The sequence below is a fragment of the Tursiops truncatus genome, chromosome 7, assembly GCF_011762595.2.
Source record: "Tursiops truncatus isolate mTurTru1 chromosome 7, mTurTru1.mat.Y, whole genome shotgun sequence".
Taxonomy (NCBI): Eukaryota; Metazoa; Chordata; class Mammalia; order Artiodactyla; family Delphinidae; genus Tursiops; species Tursiops truncatus.
This window is the reverse complement of record NC_047040.1, coordinates 4,116,162-4,125,851: the sequence shown is the minus strand read 5'-3', so window position 1 is coordinate 4,125,851 and position 9,690 is coordinate 4,116,162. Positions and strand designations below refer to the sequence as shown.

Genomic DNA, 9,690 nt, shown 5'->3' with positions numbered 1-9,690 from the left:
CCAAAATCTAGGTGTCCCCAGGGCTGCGCTCCCTCCAGAGGTCCTGGGGCAGATTCCCGCGGCAGCGCCTTGCAGCTTCCGGTGGCGCCTGGCGTTCCTTGGCCTGCGGCTGCCCCTCCCCAGTCTCTGCTCTGTCTTCGCGTGGCTTTCTCCTCCTCCTCCTGTGTCTCCTCTTCTGTCTCTTCTAAGGACACTTGCAGTTGGATTTAGGGCCATCCGGATCATCCAGGTTGATCTTATCTCAAGATCTGTAATTGGATGAGATATGCAAAGGCGTGTTTCTATATCGGGTCACGTTTACAGGCTCCAGGATGTGGAGTATCTTTTGGGAGAGGCTACCATTCAACCACCACACTTACCCTAACAGGCGCGGATATGGCCTCTGCCGAGCCGCCTGCGCTGGGCTTTGTTCCAGTGACCAGCGGACGTGGCAGCACTCCACATCCGGTGCGGCCCTGCCCGCCGTTTCCAGAATCCAGCCTGGAGGGATTCCCAGCTGACCTGCTGCCTGGCAGTGGTGCGTTTTCTGGTGACTCAGAACCCGGCACAGGGAAGTCATTCTGCTGAGGTCTGGGACTGGCTCTTTGTCTGGAGACACCACGATCTTAGGTACTTTCCTGAGCCGGCATCGCTGGGCAGGGGGAGCGATTTTTGCTTCGAACCTCGGAGTTCAAAAGGCAGGCCGTGTGGTGTGTGCAAGGGGGCCTGCCCGTGTGTTCGGGGGCCAGAGGTCTGGGCCCTGAGCTCCCCCCTCCTCAGCTGCAGCCTACAGGGCTGTGAGCAAGGCCCCCGAGGTTACTTCTGTTGCTGCAGTCTGCACGTGTTCTCAGGGAACACTGCCAGGGCGACGAGCCAGCCGCCCACAGGGCCGTCCGGTGGGAAGGAGGCTTCGTGCACCACGGGTCCCAATCTCTCAGAGAGGGAATTCGCCGGATGTCTCTTTACTGCTGTGTGCAATGCCCCTCACTTCACAGAGATCCGCCAAGCGCAGTCCAGCATCCCAACACAAGGCTGCGACACGTCTCCGGCAGGAGCAGGTCCTCGCCACTTCCGTGTGTCCTCTTTTGGGGCAAATAGCTGTGCGATGCTCCTGTATTCCTGGGCACGGTGATGCCAGGCCTGGTGTCCCCATTCAAGTCTCCCGTAGCCGCTATTGCTTCGAGGGGTGTTTCTCTCTCCCTTTTTGTACATTGTCTTCCTTGACAGACATTTGTCTTTACTGCAATAAATTATGCTTTTCCCACCATTGTTTACCTTTTTAGATAGTGTTCTAATTATCATCAAGAAAGGGATTTTTTTTCTTTTTGTAATTGGACGAGAGGGATGTTTCAGAGCAAAGATGCGACTGAGGGCTGAGTGCCATTGTCTTATTTTCTCCCTCTCTGTTTCCTATTCAGAGTCGTCTTCTCTCTGGATTCTTCCTTTGACTGCAGCTTCCACCCACAAAGGCACAGAATTCACCATCCTTCACCTCCGAGTGGAGCTTTCAAATTCACCTTTTATTTTCTACCAGCAGAAAAAGTTGCTTCAAAACGTATTGTTAGAATCTTTCTGGAACTCAGGATACGTGAGAAGGGTAGAAAGGTGACTTTTTTTTTTTTTTTAATGGGCTATATTGGATGACTTACGGTTGAGCTAAAACATGAGTCCTTTCTGCAGGTTGGAAGGATGACAGCCACGGGGTTGGTTTGGGAAAGGATTGAAACACGTACACTGTTGGCTTGAGCGTATCTTTAAGAAATGAGGGGATAACAAGCATCTTACCCCAGACGCAGCACATGGCTCTTCAAAGCCCTTATCTTACTTAATCCCTGCAGCCCTGTGACATGGCGTCTTTCATCTGCGGGGGAAGGAGGCTCTGCTGTAGACACATTTTCTGGAAGTCCTGTCTCAGATCCCCGTCTAGTTGGCCCCAGAACTCACCGTCTTTCCCTGAAGTTTAACTACGGACAGCATCATTCCTTCATCCCTTCAGTAAGTGTTAATGAGCTTCTGGGCCCTGGATCTACTGGATGAGGCATGTGTGATCCCTGCTGTCAAGGGGCTGACAGGTCAGTGGCGGACGCGGCCGGTAAGCAGGACCTCTCAAATCAGGAGGACGACTAGGGCTGCGACAAAACCCCTCATTGGAGGGGGCACCTGCTCTCCAGGTGGGCAGGGCAGACCGCTCTGAGGAGGGGACAGTTTAGAGGAGACTTGAAGGGTCAGGTATATCAGGGTCGGGGGAGGGCAGGCAGCAAAAGTGGAGTTTGGGGTGTCCGGGGGATGGAAGGGGTCCAGTGCGGCTGGTCCACGGTGAGAGGAGGGAGGGAGGGGAGTGAAATAAATTTGGGGGCAGGCAGGGCCAGACCCAACAGGGTCTTTTAGACCGGCGTGAGGACTCTGGGTTTCTTTCCAAGGGCAAGGAGAAGCATGGGACAGTTTGGGTGGGGGGGTGACTCACTATTACAATAGGATCTTGTGCCAGCAGTGCTGGGATCAGTGAGGCAGAGGCAGCTGGCTGACAGCAACTGCATCTCTACCACTCATCCTGACAACCAAATGCCCTGGTGATGCTGGAATCTGACCTTGGCTGGGAAACCAGGCTTCAGACTTATGGAGAAGTTCTCTCTGTGCTTTCCCCTTTTGAGTGTGGGGGGATTTTAAGGAGTCTCATCAGCTGTTTGGTAGGACACCCCTCACTCTGGGTTTGTCTGCCCTTGTGTCTCATGGCCGGACTGGGGTTGTGGGTTTTGGGTGGGGCCCACAGAGCTGAAGTACCCTTCATCACATCATGTCAAAGGTACAGGCTGTCAACACGACGCGTCCCTGAGGAGAGGCAGGGGGATTTGACCCGTAAATCTGTGCCGTATAGAGAGATGGGCTCTGGGGATTTGGAAAGGCACAAGACAGGTCTCTCTCAAGGAGCTCCCAGCCATGGTGCAGAGGGATGGAGGCCTGCAAAAAGTGAACGAGCATGACATGTGTGGTGTGAGACAGCCCGAGGAGGCGAGGGCGGCGTAAATGAACTGACCTTGTGGGGCAGGGGGCGTTCAGAGAAGGCTTCATAGGTACGATCTACGAAAGCATTTTTAAAGGGTGTGGTTGATCAGGAAGGTGATGGGGAGGGCAGTGCAGGCCGGGGGCCAGCAGATGAACAGGCGCAGAGCCTTGAGGCAGCGTGTTGGGCAGGAAGGCTGGGAAGGCATTCAGGCGGGTCCGTGACCACCTGGGTGCACCGTGGATGGGACACTCAGTGGAGACGTGGGTGGTGAGACAGTGGTCAATGGCTTCCTGCGAAAGGCTCCAAGGAGGAGAGGACCTCAGCCAGGGTGGGGAGGTGGGGAGAAAAGGATCAAATGAGTTAAGAAATTAGGAGAGGAAGACAAAGAGGGGATTAAGTGGAGACCGCGGGCCAGCCTGAAACCCCAGGGGAGGCGACATCCTCCTTACGTCAGGCTGAATGGGTGGCGGGGCCAATATCCCCACCAGGAACTGAAGCTGGAAGAGGAGGTTTGCAGCTGAGGGGAAACAGAAGGGGATCTGCTCTGTTTGGACAGTTGAGGGAGTCGGGATGGAGATTAGGATGTGCAAGTCATCAGTCTGGATGTGGTGGTGGGGGGTGAGATGCCTGGAAAATGGCCCCATGGCATGAGCAGAGGAGGTGGTCAGGAGCAGGGTCCATGGGGCATCGGTGGTGGAAAACTAATCAGATCTATAAATGTTAGAGTATTTTGGATAAATATCATTACCATGTCTCTAAGATTCCGGAGCATTTATTTCATAGTATTAGAAGCTCACTCCAACCAGTTGAAAACCAATTTCTGGGCTCTGCTTTTTCATGCTGGGGCATCTTTGCAGAAGAAGCTGCACAATGAACCCCAAGTTCTGTCTGACGCCACTCAGCCCGAGCCTCTCTAACCTGACACCCATGCTAAGATCTGCACCAGCACATTCGGAGACCAGCTACTGGTTTTGGGAGAAAGCAAAATCCTCAGCTGGTGGTGATTAAAGTCAAAGGGAAACTTGGCAACTCTCTTAGTGGGAAACCCATTTTTGGGGTGTAACGGGGTGAGCTGAGCCAGGAGCGCGGCTTCCACCAGCAGCCTGGCCTGAGGGGCAGGGTGACTTCCGGCTGTGTCTCCTGATTTGCGGCGAGCCGTTTCTGACCGGCAGAATAACGAGCCGCCACACGCAAGATTCTTCTCGTATCACACTTTATTGGAGCACAGCTTGGTTGAAGAAAGATGGAAGGAAGACCCCGCAATCCTATAGCAGTCTGCTTATATAGGGATTAAGAACATGTGTCGCTCTGTGATTGGCTTTCGCCGATGGTGCGATTTGTGAGCCAGCATCGGATAGGTCGCTACTTTAAAACCTCATTAGTATACTTAGCGCAAGCGCAGTGGCCACAGGAAGGATGACTCAGCTTATTTCAGCTTCCTGCCGCGTAGCAGTTAGCTGACCGCGCCCTACATCTCCCCCTTTTTTATTTATTAGAACACCAAGCAGAACATAGCCCGTACGAGGGCAGTTTTCTGTTGGCATGTCTGAGACACCTTCCTGCGTGCAATGCCAACAAGGGCTGCAGGGTGCAAAGGCTGACTCAGAATAAGTTTTGATTCCCTATAGAGGTGCAATGGCAACAAGGCCTCTCTGTGCAGGGGCAATCAGGACAATGGCTGACTCCCTATAGAGGTGCAATGGCAACAAGGCCTCTCTGTGCAAGGGCAATCATTTCGAATTATTCAGGGCGGAGAGCCAGGCTGCGGGAGAATCTCCTTCCTTAATAGCCAGAAGTGCCTGAGTGAGCAGGACCTTATCTCGATGTGCCCTGATGCGCACACGACAGACCAACCAGAGACACAGCATAATCCCAAATACACAGCAGACTCCAAAGATTCCTACCCCCACCCACTCTCCAAAGAAGGAAAAGGCAGAAGAGAGCCAAGAGGCAAAATCTCCAAAGGCAACGGGCTCCAGCCCGGCAGCACTCAGTTGCACAATTTGAATAATCCTTTGTGGAATTCCAACTAATACAAAGACTTCGATTAAGAATCATCAGGAACATCCAGCTCAGCATCTTCTCCGAAGTTTTCTTCAACAATTCTCGTCAGTCTTGATGGCACCCAGATCGGATCTTGATCCGACGGTTCATTCCGTGTGTCGAGTTCTGAATCGGTCCTCCATGCAGGGCGCGAAGTTCCCGGGTTTCGGCACCAAATGCGGCGAGCCGTTTCTGACCGGCAGAATAACGAGCCGCCACACGCAAGATTCTTCTCGTATCACACTTTATTGGAGCACAGCTTGGTTGAAGAAAGATGGAAGGAAGACCCCGCAATCCTATAGCAGTCTGCTTATATAGGGATTAAGAACATGTGTCGCTCTGTGATTGGCTTTCGCCGATGGTGCGATTTGTGAGCCAGCATCGGATAGGTCGCTACTTTAAAACCTCATTAGTATACTTAGCGCAAGCGCAGTGGCCACAGGAAGGATGACTCAGCTTATTTCAGCTTCCTGCCGCGTAGCAGTTAGCTGACCGCGCCCTACACTGATTTCTCTGGCCTGTGTCCTCATGTCCAGTATCGGGATTGGAGGGTCAGCTACTAAGAGCTCTTTGCACGTGAGAAACGCCTCTCCTTCTTTGTTTCCCTGTCATTCTCATTCTAGCTCTCAATTACAGGTGAAGGATTATAAATTTTGCAGGTTAATTAACTTTCCATATTTTCTTCTCTCTCCCACTTCCCTCTTCCTCTAAGTGGCAAGTGTGTTCTGATGAATCTGTCCTGCTAGTGTCACATTTTCTACTGTAATTCCTTCAGTCTTGGATCAGTGATCTGGAGATCTTGGATGTCTCTTCCTAGATTTCTGTAATTTTTTCAGAGGCTGGTTCAGGTGTCTTCTCTCCAAGCATCAGGCTCAGCTCACCGGGGGCAGCGAAGCGCAGCCCCGGGGCGCTTGTGACAGCTGACATATTCCCCACAAGCTGCGGAATGATTCGCATTAAATGAGAATTTATGATCAATCCTCATAAATTAAGGCTGCCTTGTGAGCCCCAGGTGAGACCCTTGCCTGTGAGTCTTGGTTAATTAGCATGGGAAGCGTCCTTGCTTATTCAGGGATAAAAGCCAGTGAGTGTGTTTGCTAAAATGGCATCTTTCTATTTCATGGTACTGTCACTGGGGCCAATGTCACAGACCCTGGCTGTGAGGGTGGGTGCCTGCCGGAGGCCATGCCACGGATGGGTGGTCTACAGTCTATGGATAGAGAGAGACTACTCAAGCGCCCTGGTTCTAGAAGGATCAAAACCAATGCCATCTGGCGACTAAACTTTGCCTTGCGTGTCATCACCCAAAGGAGTTCTCTTTCTCCTTTAGAACAAACACTCAGACTCACGCCCGCACATCACAGCTCTGTGTTCTGCTTTTGCCAGTTTTATACCCTTACCAGTTACTGCACTTTTCCTCCTATATCCTCATCTCTGAAATAGGGGTAACATGGTGATCCCCTTGTAGTGGGTTTAATAGTGACCCTCCCCTAAGCCCTGGTACCTGTGAATGTGACCTTATTTGGAAACAGGGCCTTTGAAGATGTAATTAGCTAAGAATCTTGAGAAGAGATTATTCTGGGTTCATGTGGACCCTGTCGACTGAAAAAAAAAAAAAGGCAGAACCTAAAAGTTGAGAATTATGTTTTATTTGGTGGGCTGGCTGAGGACTTAAGTCCAGAAGGCAGCCTCTCAGAAAAGCTCTGAGGGATCCCTCCGAAGAGGGAAGGGAGGAGCCAGGATCTATAGGAAGTTTTGCAACAAAAAACACGTAGTTGAAATATCAAAAGATTACTGTTAATTAAGGAAAAACCAGACATCTCAAGTTAATGAATTCAGCACTTTTCTATATATGGGAAAATGCGAATCTGGGCTTATTAGGTACAAAATACTGTATATAAAATAAACAAGGTCCTACTGTAGAGCATGGGGAACTGTATTCAATATCCTGTAATAAAGTATAGTGGAAAAGAATCTGAAAAAGAATATATATATGTATAACTGAATCACTTTGCTGTACAATAGAAATAAACACATTGTAAATCAACTATACTTCAATTAAAAAATTTTAAAAATTTGAAATCATTCCTTTGATATGCACCTTAACTATCTACGGCTAGTATCCTGTTTTTCTCCATCCTGACTCCCCTCAGGGAGGGAGGGGAGTCGGCTGGGGGACGCTACAGTAGCTGCTGTCTCGATGGCCGCAGCATCCTTTATTTACTGATATGGGAGGCGACATTTTTCGTCCACAACCGTCAATTGTGGTCCTTCTGAGAAGAGCAGAGGACAAAGGGACAACTGGTGTCCTTGTGAGAAGAGGCGAGGACAAAGGGAGACACGCAGAGAAGACGGCCCTGCGAGGACACAGGCAGAGACTGAGGGATGCTGCCATAAGCCGGGAACGCCCGGAGCCCCCAGCCGCTGGGAGACCCAGGAAGGAGCCTCCCTCAGCGCCTTTAGAGAGAGCGTGGCCCTGCCTTGATTTTGGACTGCTGGCCTCCAGAACTGTGTGAGAAAATCACTGTGGTTTTAATCCATCCAGTTCGTGGTACTTTGGGACAACAGGCACAGGAAGCTGGCACCCACGGCCCCCTCCCCCCATGGGGAAGATGGGAAGGCAAAGTGAGACAGTAGGTCTGGCTCGGTGCCTGGACCAGATATTATTCTTTATCTTCCCTCCCCTCCCCTCCCAATCAGTGTTTTTCCCCTCCCGGGGGCTTTATGGAGGACACCTCAAAACCCAGGCTGAGGGCTGCTCTCTGGTATTTGCCACGGGGACCTCGCTCGCTCAGGCTCCCCTGCAGCCAGTCTTCCCCTGACCCTCTGAGCCAGGAAGGAGAAAACTGTCTGCAATTCTTGAGTATTTTAACGTCCTATTATAAAAGAATCTGGGAGGAGGGTGACAGGCCATGCTGACTCTTTGTGGGCTGAACTGGGTGTACATAGGTTCATAGGGTGATGAATTCAGCCCCAAGACTGGCAGGCGGTTTAAAACAACACACCACAGGCACCTTGACCTCAGCCTCTGTCCTGCTGATGTGACGCAGTGGCGTGGCTCCAAGGAAGGCCGGAAGTCACCCTGGGGGTCGGCACAACCTTTCCTGACACCTTTTATCACAGGATGGCCTGGGGTTCCCATCCCCAGTGGGACAATGGGACATTTTAAAAACTGTGGACGCCTGAATCCCACCACACCAAAGGAATCAGGATCTTCTGGAAAGGACCTTTCAAATGCTTTCTGGGGTGTTTGAGAGCTGCGGGAGTGGCCTAGGTGACGTTCACAATGAAATCAGTTCACAGCAGCTCTCTAGAGCTGCCGCGGCCAAGGGCCCCGACACAGATCGGTGGTTAACACCCCGACGTGCAAAGGGGCATCCACGGGCCCACGTTTCCGCCACACGGGGGACCCTGGTTCAGCGGGGGCTCCAGCGCGGGGAGCGCAATGCTTCCCACACCGCAGGGCAGACGCTGACTAATGTAAAAATAGAGAAAGGGGCTGCAGGCCTGCTTGGCCACTTCCTAATCTGCTGGTTGTCTCTGAGCCCGCAGGGCAGGCAGGAGACGTCCCCCGTGAAAAGTTCTTTGGCAAACTTGAGCCTTGTAGAAACCTCCAAGTAAAAACTGAATGTAAGTGGGGATCCGAGCAGTTTCAGCTCGAAGTCTGCCCAGTTTTTTTCAGGAAGTCGTAAGGTTATAAACACAGAATGATTTCAGCTCAGATGGCCTGGGATCATCAGAGCCTAAAAGAAGGAGAATCCAGGTCAGAATAACATAGAGGCCACCGCTGGTGACTGGGGGAGGAGTCACAAGAAGGTCCTGTGTGTGTACACACGTGTGCACGTGTGAGTGTGCGTGATGGCTACATTAGCAATCTCGTGTAACCACACGCCTTTATCCTTCTCATGTGGCGGCTCATTCTTTCTCAACAAACCCCAGAAAATCTTGCCTTTCAAAAGGGCCTCCAGAAAGCATTTTCTGGGAGCGTGTTTGGAGAAGATTCTCAGGCCTGCAGAACGCTGTCTGTAAGATGTTTCTTTATGACATGTGCCACTGGGCACACCAGCCCTCTGCTCCGTGGCCTCCTCCAGGGCCTGAATCAGAAGCACGGACTCGGCCCGGGAAAGCATCTTCTCCGCGAAGTGAGCAGAATGAGGGGAGGGAGTGTGTCAGGGGGGCAGCGTTCCCCAGGCCCAGAGTTTGACAGGCCGCTGAGTCTGTCTGGGCTGCATCCTTTCCACTGAGGAAGCGTGGAGACCAGCTCTTTCTCTAGGAGCAATTGTGATGCGTGTGGGGCAGTGATCTGGTCTCAGCACGGGGGACAGTGCCCGTCTTAGCTGGGGCCCTGTCCATCCATCATCGCAGCCGCAGTGCATCCTGGAGCCCCACATCCTTGGTGTCCATCGTCTGCGCGGCCCCTCCCCGGAGCGCTCCGCCTCTTCTCCCCACCCGGCCGTGCACATTCCTCCTCTCTCCCTCCCCTGCGTGAGGTCCCCTCTCCTCCTCGCGCCTGGCGGCTCCATCCTTTACTCTCTTGCTTTCTCCCCTGCCCTGCCTGCCACAGCCTCCGTGCTCACAGACAGGCTGAGCCCACTCTTGCTGTCGAGGATGCCCTGTCCCCTGAGCTCCATCCCACGTGTCCCTACAATGTCTTCACTGGCAAG

The 9,690-nt window shown here is 52.3% G+C and overlaps 1 long non-coding RNA gene across 1 annotated transcript; it reads left to right on the top strand.

Moving 5' to 3' along the window:
* The first annotated feature begins 220 nt into the window (after window positions 1-220).
* On the top strand, window positions 221-7,079 carry LOC109548039 (uncharacterized). Its single transcript, XR_002174039.3, has 3 exons — window positions 221-609; window positions 1,398-1,584; window positions 1,818-7,079. It is a non-coding gene; the product is annotated as an uncharacterized lncRNA (long non-coding RNA).
* Window positions 7,080-9,690: the final 2,611 nt, after the last annotated feature.